General features: G+C 34.3%; 1 pseudogene; it reads left to right on the top strand.

Moving 5' to 3' along the window:
* LOC137637769 (neurotrimin-like) overlaps positions 1-21,285 on the top strand; it is a 75,915-nt pseudogene that overhangs the window by 29,562 nt on the left and 25,068 nt on the right.

Genomic DNA, 21,285 nt, shown 5'->3' with positions numbered 1-21,285 from the left:
GCTGGAAATGATTAAATTTTAGAGGGTCAAGGTCATTTTACCACCCTTTTCTGTGTTTGTTTCTTTGTCCTGGCCACAATTTTAATCGTAGAGTAATGAAACTTGCAGGGATTAACTTATGTAAAAAGCTGGAAATGATAAAATTTTGGAAGGTCAAGGTCAGGGTCAAGTAAAATGTCCAATTCACGTAATCAACCATAAGTTTTGACATCGTTGTCACAGAGACTTCAAACTTGGTTCATATTTGAGTGTATGAAAATCCACGTCAATTAATACATGTTAAGGTCAATGGTCAAGGTCGAGAAATAAGCTACTCCTGCGGAGGTCTGCGCTCTACTGAGTGTCCCTCTAGTTTTTAACTAGTGTACCAGAGCCTTTAACATGACGGCTAAATAAACTAGAAATAACTTTAGAGAAAATAATGGAAAATGAAGTTTGGTTCAGAGAGGCTTAGATTTTAGACAATTGCCTTAAGCAGGGTTTACACGGTCAAAAGGTTCGTCGAACCTGCTTGTCAAACTGTTCGAAGAGGTGGAGTCAGCCACAAATGCATAAGGTTTGTGGACAATGAAGCCCTGCCCACAAAAGCCAGTCTAAAACAGACTTTCTTCGAACCGTTCGACGAACGTCTTCGACAACCAAATACCCCGTTCACACGTTCGAACATCACGTAAAATGCTTGTCTGTTGAACTGCGTTCGACGAACCGTTCGATCGTGTAAACCCACCTTCAGGCAACATCAAGAGGAACGGCAAAACGTCCTCAAAAGTCCTTCAGGGAAAGGTCAAGATGAGCCTCCGGGGATCGTATTTCAAAGAGCATTGTCGGTGAAACAAAAGGTTAGGTTTGGAGTTATTTCATTGATAATGTCGGAGTTCGATAAAGTTTAGACATTTTATGGCAAAGAGATGGAAGTATTTGAATCATTGTTTCATTGTATTATCTGTCAGTGATTAACACAGGCCTTTAATTGTTCTGTGCATTTCTATAGTATTATTATTAATATTAGTAGTAGTAGTAGTAGTAGTAGTAGTAGTAGTAGTAGTAATAATAATAATAAATATTGGAAAGTATTGCCGGAATACGGGCTATCTTTATCTTGCCCCACCTGTATTATTATTATTATTATTATTATTATTATTATTATTACTAGTAATAGTAGTAGTAGTAGTAGTAGTAGTAGTAGCAGTAGTAGTAGTAGTATTAGTAGTAAGTATTGGAAAGTATTTCCGGAATACGGCCTATCTTTATCTTGTTCCACCTATATTATTATTATCATTATTATTATTATTATTAGTAGTAGTAGTAGTAGTAGTAGTAGTAGTAGTAGTAGTAGTACCATTACTAGTAGTATAGCAGTAGTAGCTGTAGCAGCAACAGCAGTATTAGTAGTATAGTAATAGTAGTAGCAGCAGCTAAAAGTAAAAAGTATTGAAAAATATTCCCGGAATACGGCCTATCTTTATCTTACCCCATCCACTTCTCTCTCTCTCTCTCTCTCTCTCTCTCTCTCTCTCTCTCTCTCTCTCTCTCTCTCTCTCTCTCAATAGCTTCCGACATATTCTGCAACATCGCTACTGTAAAGATTACATATCACGAACTATTGGTTGTTGAAATGAACAACAGACGATTATTTCCCAGAATCCCTCCGGGACTGTGTGCATTCAATCTCTCTTCTTCCTGTAGTTCGACTCAAGAAAAAAAAAAGCAATATCGCTACCAGATCCAATTTGAATTCCGTGTTGTGTAGTAATTTGTGGATGTATTTGCAATTCTCTGAACATTTAAATGTTGATATATATACTTTCGAACTCACTCTTTGGTGTATTAGCTTACAGATTTGAAAGGGACTCTCTGTACTGTGTTGTAAATTGTAAATTTACTTGTAACTCTCTCCTGAATGTAATAATATCTACACTGTTAAAAAAAAAAGTAGTTTTACTCGGAAATACTCCGTAAATATGTAGTGTTGTTAGCTGTATTTCAGTAAAATGCAGGCGGTCGTAATTTTAACCTACTTTGTTATATATATATATATATATATATATATATATATATATATATATATATATATGTATATATATATATATAAATATATATATATATATATATATATATATATATATATATATATATATATATATATATATATATGGATTAATATCAACACAACATCGTGTTCAAATAGAAATAAATTTCTACCTCATACCTGGGATCGAACGCTAGCCCCTTCTAATGAAAGGCCAGGTCGAAACCAACCATGTCACGAGAGCCCATAAAAGATATTAGAACCTGACCGCTACCAGCTGTCCAAGGATTTACCTGGCGAGACATCAGTCTCTTACCAGCGAGTTTTACCCAATATCCCGGGCCACCACGTGACACAATTGGTAGTAATTCATTCAAATTACCCCTAATGAGTCAATAGGGATTAATATCAACACAACATCGTGTTCAAATAGAAATAAATTTCTACCTCATACCTGGGATCGAACGTATGTATACACACACACACACACACACATATATATATATATATATATATATATATATATATATATATATATGTATATATATATATATATATATATATATATATATATATATAAAATGAGGAAGGCAGAGAGTTTACTCAGAATTTCAGTAACCATGAGCATTGGGACGTCAGTTTACAACATGAAATCTCTCATACGATTTAAAACTCATTTTATTCAAGCTCATCACTTTGTCTGTCTCTTTGTTGAAAGACACGTCCTCAAGACACATCCTCGTGTTGTCGTGTATGTGCTTCTGCACGACGAACACTTTAGGGAGACATTTCACCCTTACCCCCCTTTGCTTGCTTGGCGGAAGTACAAAGACTCTGGGAGGGGCAGACCACCCGGCTTTGCTTTATCTCTTCTTATCTTGGGAATGATAAGAGTCCCTGGGTTCCCTCTCCACGGTTTTTTGGTTTAATTATTCTTTTGAAATGTGAATGAAATCTCTTGTCTCGAAAAGTCTTTTGTTTTATTATAGTCTTGGAAAAATAAAATGTTCAAGATTTATTTCTTTTTGTTAAAGCTATTATATATTTTTTTTATTACCTTTGCCAACCAAGTTGGAAGGGGGTTATGCTTTCGCCCCTGTGTGTGTGTGTTTGTTTGTGAACAGCTTCCTGACCACAATTTTAATCGTAAAGTAATGAAACTTGCAGGGATTACCTGTTATGTAAAAAGCTGGAAATTATTAAATTGAGGTCAAAGGTCAAGCAAATTGTCCAATTCACGTAGTCAGCCATACGTTTGGACATCATTGTCACAGAGACTTCAAACTTGGTTCATATTTGAGTGCATGAAAATCTACACCAATTGATACATGTTAAGGTCAAAGGTCAAGGTCAAGCAAAATGTCGAGAAATAAGCTGCTGCGGCGGAGGTCTGCACTCTACTGAGTGCCACTCTTTTTTTAGGGATATAGTAGCCTATTGGAAACGTCCCTGCCTGGCGAACTGCTGAACTGGAGTTCGAGCCCCCACTCACGCTCGATAGTTTTCCTGTAATCACTGCACCCTCACCATCCATGCGAGCTAAAGAGGGGGGTTTTGGGGAACCCATAGGTGTATCTGCTTAGTAATCAGCAGCCATTGCCTGGCCCTCCTTGCTCCTAGCTTGGGTGGAGAGGGGGCTTAGGCGCCTATCATATGTATATATATATGTATATGTATATATATATATTATATATATATGTATATATATATATGTATATATATATTATATATTACATATATATATACTGTATATATATATATATATACATATATATTCATATTTATAGTTATATATATGTAAATATATATGATATTCATGCTTATATATATACATATATATATATATATATATATGTATATATATATATTCATATTTATATTTATATAAATGTAAATATATATTATATTTATATATATACATATATATATGTATATATATAAATATAAATATAATATATATTTATGTATATAAATAAATTAATATATATATATATATATATATATATATATATATGTATGTATGTATGTATGTATATGTATATATAGTCATTCTCTAGGGCATTGTTCGACTTGATAGGGCAATTTCACTGTCCCTTGCCTTTACCCTTCATGAGCGGCCTTTATTCCCTCTCCCTCCCCCTTATTGTTCTCCTTTCCTGTTCTTCCCCTCCCCCCTTATGTATACTTTTCCTCCCCCTGAAACTCCCTCCACGCAAAAACCCACCGCTAACAACCACCGCTTAAGTATTCAGGCCAAAATTGCCTTTGTTTGTATTTCAAGCAAACGTTGTTACAAACCTGCAATTCAATTGTTGCCCTTTAATGCCATTGTCATAATGTTGGAACGTTTTCGCAAAGCGTTTGTTGGCCGGCGGGCTAAAGGTCTATAATAAACAGGTTATAAACTTTATTCGTCTCGTTTTGTTTCATTTATTATACACAGTTAGATTTTAACGCACGTTTCGTTTATCTTTGCAATGATAAAACCTATTTTTTTTATTATTATTATTAAAAGGGAGGAGAGAGATTAACCAGAGCAAATATTTATACTTGACTCTTATAGAGCTTGGTCGAATGAATTCTGGAAGGGTGTACATATATACAGTATATATATATATATATATATATATATATATATATATATATATGTATATAAACGTATATATATATATATATATATATATATATATATATATACATATATATATATATATATATATATATATATATATATATATATATATGTATATATATACATATATATGTATATAAACGTATATATACACACATATATGTATGTGTATATATATATATATATATATATATATATATATATATATATATATAATGTATTGGATATCGCCATGATCAGAAAAGCTGTACTAGTCAGGGCCACCCATATTAGGTTGGTTTGCTGTGAGCGATCAGACAAAAATCCCCCACCATCACCAATCCATAGTGGACAGTATGGTGAGGAAATTGGCCAAACCCCGGACATGACTATGGACATGTCTGAGGCCTTTATCCTGCAATGAACTAAAAACGGCTGCATTTGTTGTTGTCTTTGTATATATTAAGAGTAATTGATTAGAAAATAGATTAGTGATGAATATCTATGATAGTTAGACCCTACCCCCCCCCCCCCCCCCCCAGCCCCCTCTCTACAGATAGGTATCACCCAATGAAAAAAAAACTCTACCAAAAAACCTGAATTTGACAGGTATATGTACAGAAGAATTGTCATTGACTTTTTATCTTTCTTCGTGGCTAAATGGTACTGTCACTGTCATAATGTACCTCATAAAAATTATTTCATTTTGATTTCACTCGGTTAACTCTCATTTATTATGCATTGTATGCCATATTTTCGTTTGTCTTATACAGCCTCGTAAAATTTGCCTTCATTGTTTTATGGAATTATTCATTTTACAATCGTGAGTTGCATTCACTATTATCTTGATTATTATAGCGATCATATGTACTACAAGTAAAGACACCATGTTTTTTTCGCATCTTTATATAACATTTTTTATGGAAAGGTTCGCATCATACCGGTATTAGTTTACACATTTTTTTTTTTTTTTTACACATTCATATCATACCGGAATTGGTTTACAATTTTTGTTTACTGGTCCTTTATGTTTGTAACAGTGGTTTATACTACAAGTATAAAGACACCATATATTTTTTATTTTTTTCAACTTTAAGTAACATGTTTTGATACAAATATTCGTATCATACCGGTATTGATTTACAATTTCTTTTTTTATTATCACAGGTACTTTGAGTCTCTCTTAATTCTATATACTTTCTTTTGAATTTTCATGAGCATTAAATAATCACTATATCAAAGATTGTCTTTTGTCTTTATCTATAACTATGCCATTATATTCTTTAGAAAAAAAGGTTGCTTTCAATATTACAGTGATACATTTTTATTGAAGATCAATATAGCGTAAAAAGAATATTTCTATTTGAAAAATATTACCTTTTTTAACGGCAACAAACAGATAATACTGTAGTTCTATGATTTGTGATTTGTATTTCTGAAGAACTAATTTCATTTTTCACAACTTTCATTGTTTTTAGAGCTTTGTGAACCGTATGAAATGAGAGAGGTAGTTCTTTGTATTATTATTATTATTATTATTATTATTACTACTACTACTTCTATTACTACTACTACTAGCTAAGCTACAACCCTAGTTGGAAAAGCACGCTGTCAAGTATTTGCATTAAAAAAAAAAAAAAAACGAAATATGTCTGGCAATATTTATTCCAAGATTTTTTCAGTTTTAAAACCTGATATATTGACGTAAAGGAGTGATATTACGGTCACAAACATGTAAATGATCATAACAAAGTAAGGTCAAATTACGGTCACCTGTATTTTACTGAAATACGGCTGAGAACGCTATTTTTTTTTTTCACGGAGAATTTCAGATTAAAATTAGGGTTTTTTTTGTTATTTTTTAACAGTGTAGCTCATTTCTTATTGACCTGCAGTGATATTGAATTAACTCATTGGTTGGGCAAATCTCCTCTATTTAATAAAGAATAAACAAGATGACTCGAGTTCGTTTGAACAAAGATCTGGCAGTAGTTTTAGTCATCTGGGAAGCGTTTTGAACGTTATAGATTATGTGTGAGCAAAGATCTGGCAGTAGTTTTAGTCTCCTAGAAGCGATTTCTGGTCGAATTGCAATACTAAATAGCAAGACGAAATGATAACTTCGCCTCGAATATTTCACGACTCAAAGTTCATTTGGAGTCCCTCCCCGTTGAGTACGCCTTTCTCAATACTCTTCTGCAGTGGATTATTTACACCTAGCTGCCTACTCAGTCATTCTATTCTATATTCGTGTTCACAGAGAGGTATTGATTACCACGTACGTCTCCTGTCTCTTTAAGTCGAAGGCAAATCTCCATTTTCAAAATTAATCGCAGTTACATTTTCATCTCCCTAGCACGAGGCTAGTCCACACTCAAAGATTTGCATGAAAAAAGAAAAAAAACGGTAAATTCCTGTCAACATTAATTCTAGAATTTTTACCGTTTTAAAAACGGTTATATTAACTAAACGAGTGACATTACGGTCGTCAACCCGTACAAGATAATAACTAAGTAGGGTAAAATTACGGTCTCCTGTATTTTACGGAAGTACGGTTGAGAACATTATATTTTTACGGAGAATTTCTGATTAAAATTACGGGGTTTTTTTAGCAGTGTAGCACTCGCTTAAGAATCGAAATTATAACCATCGCAAATATTGGCATCCTGATATCTATAAGGTTAGCAAATATCAATGACGCTAAAATAATCAGTGATCGAATTGTGGCTTAGAATGTGGAAGTGGTTGGAAAAATATAGTTGGAAAAGCAAGATGCTGTAAGCCCAGGGGTCCCAACAGGGAAAATAGCCCAGTGAGGAAAGGAAACTATGGAAAAATAAAATATTTCATTAACAGTAACATCAAAATAAACATTTCCTATATAAACTATAAAAACTTAAACAAAACAAGAGGAAAAGAAATAAGATAGAATAGTGTGCCCGAGTGTACCCTCAAGCAAGAGAACTCTAACCATAGACAGTGGAAGACCATGGTACAGAGGCTAAGGCACTACCCATGAATAGAGAACAATGGTTTGATTTTGAAATATCCTTCTCCTATAGAAGAGCTGCTTATCATAGCTAGATAGTCTCTTCTATCCTTATCAAAAGGACAGTAACCATTGGATAATTATATTGCAGTAGTTAACCCCTTGGGTGAAGAAGAATTGTTTAGTAATCTCAGTGTTGTCAGGTGTATGAGGACAGAGGAGAATGTGTAAAGAATAGGCCAGACTTTTCGGTGTATGTGTAAGCAAAGGAAAAGTGATCCAATGCTGTACTGTCTGGCCAGTCAAAGGACCACATAACTCTCTAGCGGTAGTATCTCAACGGGTGGCTGGTGCTCTGGCCAATATACTACCTACTACCTTAGGTGATATGTTTTTTTAAGACATTTGCGTGAACCCCTTTGAAAAATAAAATAACTACATTATAATTTATTACCTCAGTCACGGAGGTTATCGTTTCGAGTCGATTTATTCATCTATTTGTATGTGTGTCTCTGGACAGGATGACGTCAAAAATACTCGATGGATTTCGACGAAATTTTCACAGCAGATAGATCTAAGGTCATGGACGACCCCATTCAATTTTAGAGATGATCAGGATTTGCGTTTTTCACAAATCTAAAGATTATGTAAAAAAAAAAAAAAAAAGAATGACGGATTTGGACATAAATTTCTACCACAGATAAATCTTAGTTAATGAACGACTCCTTTAACCTTAGGAGATAGTCCGGTATCTACTGTACATCCAGTTTTTTTTTTTTTTTTTTTTTTTTTTTCGTCAATGTAGTTCCTTGACGGAGGTCAAAAATATCTAACTGATCATGTTTAAAGTCTATTACTTGTTTAATTTGCCTTTTATAATCTAATAGCGTCCTTATTATAAGGAATTCTCTCTCTCTCTCTCTCTCTCTCTCTCTCTCTCTCTCTCTCTCTCTCTCTCTCTCTCTCTCTCTCTCTCTCTTTTACTTCATAATTACATTTTGATGGATTTTCTACACCCAATTAAATGGTATTCAATAATTTTATTATAGTTCGAGTCTCCATCGTCTTTTTGGAAAATATTTGTTCAATCTATAATTCTTTTAATGAGTGAAATCACGCAAGTCTCTTCCGACGTCCCAGAAAGTGGACTTCTTGAATGAGTGGAAGGCATTTATAATTAACGAAAAATTTGCTTCATGTGCACTCTTCTGGGTAAGTTACTAACAATTGTTTTAGCCAATCAAGTTGGAAGGAGGTTATGTTTTCAACCTTACTATTATTATTATTATTATTATTATTATTATTATTACTAGCCAAGCTACAACCCTACTATGAGATTCAGGGCCTCTGTAACACGGTTTTTTGGACTTTGCTCCTTATCAAAGCATCGGATGTAGCTGAAAGTTGACATATGTATATTTTACAACCACACACAAATTTTGTCAGCATTATCAATAACCTAAACACAATAGTTTTAATTTTTATAGAGTAAAAATGATCTAGCCGACGCCATGGCCAGTGATAACGAGCCAAGAGTCGAAAACATTCACTACGTAAGCAATGTAAACACTTTTTGACAAAATTTTGCCCCGCCCATCCACCAGACACCCATTCAACTTCTTCCATCGGCTCTGAAACCCATAACAGTCAAGAATGGCTAACAGGATTTGGAATTGCCCCCGTGGTTGCAAAACTGCATTTGTCTTACGACTTGCAACTTTATACAGTCAAGAGAAAGCCCGTGGCCATATTTACTATAGCCTGAATAGGTAATTATTCAGTTTCTAGTTTAAATCCAATGTTTATAGTCTGATTTGTATTTAGCGTAACAGGATTATAATACTTGTAATGTCATTCAGGCTTTTGAACATTTCTATTAACTATTCACTATGCCACCAAAAGAGAGAGAAAGAGAGGGATTGTATGTAAACAGTCTTTATATTACTATTTTTGTTAAAATAAGATTTTTGTGCTAAAATCTCCATCAGACCAACCGTGTTAGCTATGTTTTGGGCATGACTGCATTTTATAAATAAATCCTGAATAGTTTTAGGAGTTTTATTTGTACATCTAATGGGAATTTATAGAAGTGAAGTGAACATAATTCATTTATCCTTTAAAATAATTACTACATGTAGCAAAACAAATAGTAGTAAAGATGATAATGCAATGAAGGAATGATACCATACTTTATCTTTAGCTTCAACATCGGCAATAACATACCCAGTTGCCATAATTTGTCAGCTTAATGAAATAACCTATCATCTAAAGTTAAACTTAATTTCTAAGGAGGCCATGGCTTATTGCACAGTGAAAGAATATGACAAAGACTTTATGAATGGCGGAACGATACATAAATGTGGGTGGGGTATTTGTGCTAGCGTAGTAATACTACTGTACTGTAGCAGTAGTGCCGTAACAGTACTATACATGAATTAAACGTTTAGGCCAACTGCTGGGATCCTTGAGGATCATTTACCACTTCTTACAACTACTCGAAAAATTAGTTTTGATAGCCAGAATTTAAATTTTCTGATCCAACAATGCCCATGATAGCCTTCAGTGTTATCCTGAATTACAACGAGGCCAAAGTGGGTGAAGCCTCGTGAAGTCATCATTCTGACGATAATTACTGGTGAAGGTTTAAAGCCAAAATATGGTACCAGTTATTTATTTATTTTTTTCTTTTTTACAGTAAATACGTAGGTAGCTAGACAATAAATAAAAAATACTGGACATTGGATATAGCAGTTATCAAATCAAGCTGCTCTACTACGTTTTTGAAAATTACCAACTAATCCATACACCTTGTCAATCTGATTGTGACCTATAAAGTAGACTGTAACTTCTTAGGAAACTTATTCTGGGAGTTAGACTAATAATCGAAGTGTTTTTGTATTTATTAACATATTTTGTTCGTTTGTTCATTATGACAATTCTCAGTGGAGAGATTTCAGAGTTCATAAAGGTGTACTGCTTTGCTTTTATTTACACTTTTGTGTTATTGTTGGCAGAGGTATAGCCTTCGTTACGTATAACCAATCATCGATCGAGAAAGAGAGAAGAAATGCCGTCATAAGTTACGTAACGAGTGCGTTCGAAACCTTTTCTCTGAGTAAGTTGGCCCGTCTTCAAAAATCGTCACTTTTACTTAATAAAGTACCAAATTTATTCAACCTACGTAATGCAGAATATAGTCAAAATTTATGTGTAGATATAATGTGCATTCTGAATAAGCGTTATATTTATGAAATTCATAGAAAAAAAGTTATTGCGAAAAAACCGTGTTACAGAGGCCCTGAATCTCATAGTAGTTGGAAAAGCAAAATGCTATAAGCTCAACGACTCCAATAGGGAAAAATAGCCCAGTGAGGAAAGGAAATAAATGATGAGAACAGATTAACAATAAATCATTCTAAAAACAGTAACAACGTCAAAAACAAATGTCATATATAAACTATAAAAAGACTCATGTCAGCCTGGTCAACATAAAAACATTTGCTCCAACTTTGAACTTTTGAAGTTCCATTGATTCAACTGCCCGATTAGGAAGATCATTCCACAACTTGGTAACAGCTGGAATAAAACTTCTAGAATACTGTGTAGTATTGAGCCTCATAATTCACTTCTCTGGGTAAGTCACTAACAATTGTATTAGCCAACGAAGTTGGAAGGAGGTTATGTTTTCAACCCTGTTTGTGTGTTTATTTGTATGTGTGTGTGTTTGTTTGTGAATAGCTTCGTAGCCACAATTTTAATCGTACAATAATGAAACTTGCAAGGATTCACTGTTATGTAAAAAGCTGGAAAGAATTAAATTTTGGAAGGTCAAGGTCAAAGGTCAAGGTTACGGTCAACCTAAATGTCCAGTTCACGTAATCAGTCATTAGTTTGGACATCGTTGTCACAGAGACTTATTTCATATTTGAGAGTATAAAAATCCACGCCAATTAATACATTTTAAGGTCAAAGGTCAAGGTGGAGCAAAAGTTTGAGAAATAAGCTGCCTCAGCGGAGGTCTGCGCTCTACTGAGTGGCCCTCTAGTTAGTTAATATATGTTAACGATCAGCATCGTATATCCTTTAAGATACATGGTTTGAATAAAGCAAAATCTGCAAATAATCTATTTAAAAAACTTTTTATTTTTTTTTTCCTATGGTCATCGACATAATGAAAGCATACGACACCACTCAAGGGACAAGTCCCCCCCCCCCTCTCTCTCTCTCTCTCTCTCTCTCTCTCTCTCTCTCTCTCTCTCTTTACACACAGTCTAAGCAGTTCTCTCTCTTCTCTACACACACGCACAATCTGAGCTCTCTCTCTCTCTCTCTCTCTCTCTCTCTCTCTCTCTCTCTCTCTCTCTCTCTCTCTCTCTCTCTCTCCACGCAATTTCCAATGCAGCCATTGCAAAGGAAATGCCGCGACTCGATGTATCCTTCGAACCGTCGAGGAGAACAAACACCCAAGGACTCGAAGCCATTGCATCCCAGCATGCCACTTTAGCCCCGATGCAATACGCCAACAGAACACTCATTTCTAATCCGTGTGAATGACTACCTTCCGATTTCTACGACTTGCCCCTCTATTCTCTCTCTACCTAAGCACTGCGGAGGACTTCGACTTGCCAGGGCTCCCACTGTGGCGGGATGTTGCAAGGACAACTCCCACACCTCGAATCACTCTACCAAACAATTGTCTCCGCAACACAAACTTTCCCCTTGCGTTATCAAAAACTGGACTCTTAGACAAAAGGACAAAAAAACAAAACAACCTTAATACTATATTTCTTACAACTAAAATAATTAGTTCCAAAAGCATCCACAATCAAAATACTTAAAACTAATCAAACCTAATACTAAATTAAGGTGGACATTGTTGTTGTATTTTTTGTTGTATTTTTTTATCATGAAGCCATTGACCACGACAAACAAGGTGAAGCAAAGAAAGCAAAACATCGTCGAAAAACAATGTCGAAAAACACTGTCGAAAAAATTGTTAATACTCTAAAGTCGAATTATGGTTTCTTGTTCGGTAAAGTCTGGGTTCTTGTTCGGCTAATTAATGTTGGTACTGTTCTTGAAAATATTTCATTTTGATTGTTTATTCTTCTCTTATAGTTTATTTATTTTCTTGTTTCCTTTCCTCACTGGGGTATTTTTCACTGTTGGAGCCTTTGGGCTTATAGCATCTTGCTTTTCCAACTAGGGTTGTAGCCTTGTTTTTTTATAATAATAATAATAATAATAATAATAATAATAATAATGATAATAATAATAATAATAATGATTTTATTTTCAAATTCCTTAATCTTGAAGTTTTATTACCAGTATAAGAAAAGTGGTTTATACCCATCCTAGCCTACTGGTATGTTTTAAGTCAACCTTTTATTATTACAAGATTAAAAAAAATATATACCCAATCTGTCCCACTGGTATATTTTAAGTCAATATTTTATTTAAGAATTCCTTAAACATAGAATTATATTACTCATCATCTCCTCCTACGCCTATTGACGCAAAGGGCCTTGGTTAGAACTCGCCAGTCGTCTGTAGCTTTTAATTCAATACTTCTCCATTCATCATCTCCTACTTATCACTTCATAGACCTCCTTCGCCTATTGACACAAAGAGCCTCGGTTAGATTTCGCCAGTCGTCTGTAGCTTTTAATTCAATACTTCTCCATTCCTCACCTCCTACTTCGCTCTTCATAGTCCTCAGCCATGTAGGCCTGGGTCTTTCAATTCTTCTAGTGCCTTGTGGAGCCCAGTTAAACGTTTGGTGAACTAATCTCTCTTGAGGAGTCCGAAGAGCATGTCCAAACCATCTCCATCTACCCTTCATCATGATCTCATCCACATATAGTACTCTAGCAATCTCTCTTGTAGTTTAATTTCTAATCCTGTCCTGCCATTTAACTCCCAATATCCTTTTGATTGCTTTATTCTCAAATCTACTAAATCTATTGGAGATTGCTTCATTGTCATACCATGGCTCATGTCCATAGAGTAACACCGATCTCACTAAACCGATATATAGTCTGATTTTTATATGAAATTTTTGGCGATTTGATTTCCAAATTTTACTTAACCTAGATTTTAAAAAAATGTTATAGACCCAATCTGACCCAGAATATTTTTCTTTACAGGACCCAACGGGACCCATTTCAATCGAGTGGCCGGGCAAAGAGGAGACCTCCTTTCTGGAGATAATATTTTCAGACAGAAGAACCACAGCGATATCACTGCCCAGGCCGGAGCCACTGCTGCCCTCCCGTGTCGTCTTTCGTCGTCCTTGGCTGATGGAATGGTAAGATAACATTGATATTTGTCGAGTGGAACAGGGGATCCTTGGATGATGGAATGAGAGAGGGGAACCATGGATGATAGGATGATAAGACATGGAATGAGAGAGGGGAACCTTGGATGATGGGATGGTAAGATAGAATTAATATTTGTGGAATGGATGAGGGGATCCTTGGTTGATGGAATGAGAGAGGGGAACCATGGATGATGGGATGATAAGACATGGAATGAGAGAGGGGAACCTTGGATGATGGGATGGTAAGACGTAGAATGAGAGAGGGGAAATTTGGATGATGGAATGGTAAGATAAAATTAATATTTGTGTCATGGAAGAGGGGAACCTTGGATGATGAGATAATAATACCTGGAATGAGAAAGGGGAACCTTGCCTGATGGAATGATAAAACATGGAATGAGAGAGGGGAACCATGGATGATGGGATGGTAAAACATAGAATGAAAGAGGGAACCTTGCTCCATGGAATGGTAAGACAAGACAAAATAAATGTTTGTGGAATGGGAGAGTTGAAGTTTGGCTGATGGAATGGTGAGATATTAGAGACATTTGTGGAATGGAAGAGGGGAACCTTGACCGATGTAATTGTAAGACAAAATAGAAGTCTGGAATGGAAGTGTTGAAGTTTGGCTGATGGAATGGTAAGGCAAATGAATATATGGAATGGGAGAGGGGAACCTTGGCTAATGGAATAGAAAGACAAAATAGATATCTGGAATGGGAGAGGGAAACCTTGACTGATGGAATAGAAAGACAAAATAGATATCTGGAATGGGAGAGGAAAACCTTGACTGATGGAATAGAAAGACAAAATAGATATCTGGAATGGGAGAGGAAAACCTTGACTGATGGAATAGAAAGACAAAATAGATATCTGGAATGGGAGAGGAAAACCTTGACTGATGGAATAGAAAGACAAAATAGATATCTGGAATGGGAGAGGGAAACCTTGACTGATGGAATAGAAAGACAAAATAGATATCTGGAATGGAAGAGGGGAATTGGCTGATGGAATGGTAAGACAAAATAGATATCTGGAATGGAAGAGGGGAATTGGCTGATGGAATGGTAAGACAAAATAGATATCTGGAATGGGTGAGTTGAAGCCTGTTTGATGGAATGGAAAGAACAAAAATTAGATATCTGGAATGGGAGATGGGAACGGATAAGAGGAACAAATCCTTGGAAAAATAAATGATGATGAAAGACATTGAAAAATGGAAGTTAATATATTTCAGTTTTATTTTCTCATTTAACATTCCTTATAGATTCCCTGTTTATTCAAAGAAGTTGGAAAGAGGTTATGTTTTCGCTCCTGTTTGTGTTTGTTTGTTTGTGAACAGCTTCTTGGCCACAATTTTAATCATAGAGTAATTAAACTGTTATGTAAAAAGCTAGAAATAATTAAATTTTGAAAAGTTTAGGTAAAAGGTCAAGGTCACGGTCAAGCAAAATGTCCAATTCACGTAATCAGCCATAAGTTTGGACATCGTTATCACAGAGACTTCAAACTTGGTTCATATTTGAGTGTATGAAAATGCACGCCAATTAATACATGTCAAGGTCAAAGGTCAAGGTCGAGAAATAAGCTGCCGTGGCGGAAGTCTGCGCATTACTCAGTGCCCCTCTAGTTTTACTTGTTTTTATTTTCTTGTTTAGCGTATTTAAATAGTTTTCAGCAGTATTTAGAGACTTCTTAATTTTTATCAATATTTATCCTCCCGTTTTTTGGTAATTATATATCATCTCAGCAGTTTATATATATATATATATATATATATATATATATATATATATATATATATATATATATATATATATATATATTATATATCCCAGGATAGGTTACACTGTCTTTTTTTATATCAATTGCCTGTTTTTTCCGTCAAACTTTCCAATTCAGTTTTTAACCTTTCAATTCGGGGTATATGATCATTTTTTTAACCTTTGTCACACATTTTTTTGTAACATATATTGCATATGTGTATTTTACCTTTTACTGTATTATTATTATTATTATTATCATTATTATTATTATTATTATTATTATTATTATTATTAAAAGCTAAGCTATTAGTAATAATACTAATATGAGATTCTATTTTTATGAAGTCTTTTTATCGAACGTTCAACCAGTGTCCTTCAGCCTCTCTCTCTCTCTCTCTCTCTCTCTCTCTCTCTCTCTCTCTCTCTTAATTTACTTTATATCAACAGTCACACTTCAAACTTTAAAAATGAGAAAATAAACTCCTTTTTTATCTAAATTATTTATCAAGACAAAATTAACTATTCTCTCTCTCTCTCTCTCTCTCTCTCTCTCTCTCTCTCTCTCTCTCTCTTACAGAAAACTATATTTACCTTATATCAACAGCCACACTTAAAACTTTTAAGAATGAGAAAATAAACTTTATCTAATTTATTTATCAAGACAAAATTAACTACTACTACTACTACTCTCTCTCTCTCTCTCTCTCTCTCTCTCTCTCTCTCTCTCTCTCTCTCTGTGCGTTTTGGAGCCACCATGAACACAGCGTAGGGTAATAATTGAAAGTCTCTAATCTTTAATGAAATCGAGGCTTTAAAGCCAACAAGTACGATACAGCCAGAATACGTCGGACCCGTTCGATACGCGTTTAATAACATGAAAGCGAATTTCCGAAGAGCGTCGGCCGGCCCCATCCATTTAACGCCAAAGAACAATAAATATCGAGTGGTAATACGAATCACACTTCGATGAGCATGGGATGTGGGTGTATACCTTTCAACCCCCCCCCCCTCCCCCCCCCCCCCCAAAAAAAAAAACACCTGTAAATAGTATTTTTGAAAACGTGTAAATAACGCGTCCTGGGAAAGGTGTTAAATGGCCCTTATAAGAATTTTTTTTTTTTTTTTACTTGTAATTAACAGTGTTTGAGAAATCGTGTAAATATCGCGCGCTGGGAAAGGCGTTTACGCAAATACTGAATCTTTACTCTTTTGTTAAAGATTTTTTTGTTTATATTGGAAATATTTATTTTAATATTGTTACTGTTCTTAAAATATCCTATCTTACCTTGTTTCCTTTCCTCACTGGGTTATTTTCCCTGTTGGAGTCCTTGGGCTTATAGCATATCCTGCTTTTCCAATTAGGGTTGTAGCTTAATAAGTAATAATAATAACAATAATAATAATAATAATAATAATCATAATAATAATAATAATAATAATAATAATAAAATAATTACAACAAAAGTGATAATAATAATAATAATAATAATAATAATAATAATAATTGAACATATTTTGAAGTTCAAAGGACTACGTCACTGTCAAAATATAAAGAGGTGGTGTGATACAGGCCTAGGGTGGTGGGTGTTGGATATGGCATGAGAGTAACAAAAGCAAGTATTAACAAATATCGATGGTGAAGTTAGTCATTAAAAAACAGTCGTTAGCGACTAGTACGAGACCTGTTTACAGCATAGAACATAGAGAGCTAGAGCGCAAGTGAACAGGTATGATTATAAACATCATGGACCCAAAGAGAGAAAGAGAGCTGATTGTATAAAGGAGAAGTACTAGTGCGAAGAGAATAAAAGAATGATGCATGGGTAGATAAACGGAAAAGGTTAGATGTAAATTCAGGGTTTAAACTTGAGCATGTGGCCTTAGATGCTTCTGTTTTTTACGTTGTATTACCTTAAACTTTTTACAATTTCCTTAAATTTGAAGCTAGTAAAACCGAAATTACTTAAAAACTACCTTGAAAGCATGCAAATTCCTCAAACTAAGGTAATTACCTTAAAAGTTTAAACCATGGAAGTAATAGTGTGTGATTACAAATTATTATTATTATTATTATTATTATTATTATTATTATTATTATTATTATTATTTGCTAAGCTAAAAACACAGTAGAGAAAGCAAAATGCTATAAACCCAAGTTCTCCAACAGGGAAAATAGCCCAGTGAGGAAAGGAAACAGGAAAAATAAAATATTCTAAGAAGATTAACAATATTAAAGTAAATATTTCCTATATAGAATATAAAACTATCAAAACAATAGAAAGAGAAACTAGATAGAATAGTGTGCCCGAGTGTACCTTCAAGCAAGAGAAATCTAACCCAAGACAGTGGAAGACCATAGTCCAGAGGCTATGGCACTGCCCAAGACTAGAGAACAGTGGTTTGATCTTGGAGTTTCCTTCTCCTTGAACAACTGCTTACTATAGCTAAAAAGTCTCTTCTACCCTTACCAAGAGGAAAGTGGCCACTGAAAAATTACCGTGCAGTAGATAACCCCTTGAATGAAAAATTGGTTGGTAATCTCAGTGTTGTCAAGTGTATGAGGACAGAGGAGAATATGTAAAGAAGAGGCCAGACTATTCAGTGTATGTGTAAGCAAAGGAAAAAATGAACTGTAACCAGAGAGAAGTATCTAATGTAGCACTCTCTGGCCATTCAAAGGACCCCATAACTGATTAGCGGTAGTATCTCAACTGGTGGCTGGTGCCCTTGCCAGCCTACTACCTCCAAATAACGCAAATAAGTAAGAAAAGACTATAAAGAAACACGAGAATTATTGTTTATGCACTTGAGGGAAAATTCCTTCTCTTGGTACTCAATGGAAACTGAGCACTTGTCATATCTAACCCAACAAGAGAATCCAGTGACTTAAAACTCTTTGCTTCATAATGACGACTCTCCTCCATCTAGGTTAGGTAGAGGGAATCCGGAGAGAGAGATGGCTGAAGTATGTATAATTAATTTCGGCTGTCTGGTCGTTAAACGAGATTCGTGAGCCTCGGTTAACGACGTCCCCATTATAAATAACGCTAGTTTGGAGTCCTTGTTATGATGTAATAATCCGACGTTCTAATTCTTTCGTAAGCTGATTATTGCTTGGAATGACGAGGAAATGGTAAGTGGATAGGGAATATTTTTTTTTTTTTTTTTTTTTTTAGATTTGGCCGTTGACATGTCTGATAAAATGTACGTATTTTAGGTTTGTTTACTCTGTGACGGCGCCGAGTAAGGTTGTGAACTCAAAGGCAGGTTGGAAACGACTGAGTTATATTATTGTAGAACTCTCTCCTTATATACAAAACCTCAAGGCAACAGGACATAACAAGTTCACAAGACAGACAATACTACAGAGGAAAAACCAGACATGAATTTTCATGTTCGTTTTAGTGCGAGGGAAGAGCGAAGATACAAGCATAATATATACAAAAGGAATTATGTACAATTGTGTGAAACACGGTTATATTTTATTTATTTCTAGTGAATCTTTAAAGATAAGTTTCTGAATTTATTTGCTTCTTGTATTCATTTTAAAAATCAATTTCGCAATTTGAAGATTATTTAACAGCCAGTTTGAAATATCTCTCTCTCTCTCTCTCTCTCTCTCTCTCTCTCTCTCTCTCTCTCTCTCTCTCTCTCTCTCTCTCTCTCTCTATATATATATATATATATATATATATATATATATATACATATATATTTATATAGATATTTGTATATATATATATACATATATATATCTATATAGATATATGTATATATATATATATATATATATATATATATATATATATATATATATATGATGAATAGACAATGTCTTAGTGGCGCCAATCTATATATATATATATATATATATATATATATATATATATATATATATACATATAGATAAATATATATATATATATATATATATATATATATATATATATATATTTATATATATATATATTTATATATATATATATATGTATATATGTATATATATATTTATATATATATATATATTGAATTTTGTTCATTATAGTTTAGCATTCAATTTTGGATTTGGCTAAATATACCTATTTAAACGTCTTTTAGACATTTCTGATATAAGAGAAGCCATATATGAAAAGTTGAACATTACAGCAGCTGTAATATGAACGCAGAGTTATTTAGCATTTTATGTAATAAGTAGGCAGAAAACGGGTCAAGCTGAGAGAGAGAGAGAGAGAGAGAGAGAGAGAGAGAGAGAGAGATTACACCTTCCTCCTTTATGCACGATGTTATTATACCAGATAATACGTAATAGTCAATCAGTCCGTTATGCAATCAGACTTCATTTTAATGAGCCTCTTAATCATTTAAATGACAGGAATAACAGATATTTATCCGATACAATTAGGATTGACCTGTCATTAGAGGTTTAAAGGCCGCTCGTGAATGGCAGAGGCGAGGGACAGTGATATTGCCCTAGGAGCATATACGCATATGATCAGCGCCCAAGCCCCCTCTCCACCCAAGCTATGACCAAGGATGGCCAGGCAGTGGCTACTGATAACTCAGCAGAGAAACCTATGGGCTCCCCCAATTCCAACCCCCATCCTTTGCTCACTAGTATGGTTAGGTTGCAGCGACCAAAGAAACTAACGAGTTTGAGCGGGAGACTAGCCCCAGTCTGACGTTCACCAGTCAGGGACGTTACCACATCGGCCAAAACAAGCCTTCTGAGTTATTTTTGCTTTTGGATTTTGATTTTTGTATCAGGTTATAGGTTATTTGGCAATTCTTCTCCACTTTCCCCTTATAATATTCCTTTTAATTCATTTATTTATATATACCCCAACAGCGAACTCTATTGCTCTTATTATTATTATTATTATTATTATTATTATTATTATTATTACTAGCTAATCTACAACCCTAGTTAGAAAAGCAAGATACTATAAGCCCAAGGATTCCAACAAGGAAAAATTGCCCAGTAAGGAAATGAAATAAATAAATAAATAAACAATGTAAGAAGTAATGAACAATTAAAATAAACTATTTAAAAAACAGTAACAACGTCAAAACAGATATTTCATATATAAACTATAAAGAGACTGATGTCAGCCTTTTCAACTTGAAAACATTTGCTGCAAGTCTGAACTTTTGAAGTTGTTGATGTGAAAATGGACCAGTTTTTCCTATGTAAATACTACACATTAAAATGTATCGGGAATGTGTACCTAAACTTGAGTATTTCAAATTATGTGTTCCCTTACGTTCATGTGTTAACAAAGAATTTTGTTAAATTTGCCTAGAATTCTGGTCGATATTTCCATTTAAAGATGATAGATTTGATGTTGAGAATTTGGGTTCATGATCAGAACACAGAACTCTCTCTCTCTCTCTCTCTCTCTCTCTCTCTCTCTCTCTCTCTCTCTCTCTCTCTCTCTCTCTAGTGGATGTAGTGAATAGTAACATGGTAAACGAATTCAAAAATAGGTTAAACAAGATCATAAAAACTAAACTAATTCACTCTACCTAAGAGCAAATGGAGTCTCCGCTGATGGACTTAAACGTCTTCGAGTC

The sequence above is a fragment of the Palaemon carinicauda genome, chromosome 3, assembly GCF_036898095.1.
Source record: "Palaemon carinicauda isolate YSFRI2023 chromosome 3, ASM3689809v2, whole genome shotgun sequence".
Lineage (NCBI taxonomy): Eukaryota > Metazoa > Arthropoda > Malacostraca > Decapoda > Palaemonidae > Palaemon > Palaemon carinicauda.
Note: the sequence above shows the minus strand (reverse complement) of the source record. Positions and strands in the feature narration are given on the sequence as shown.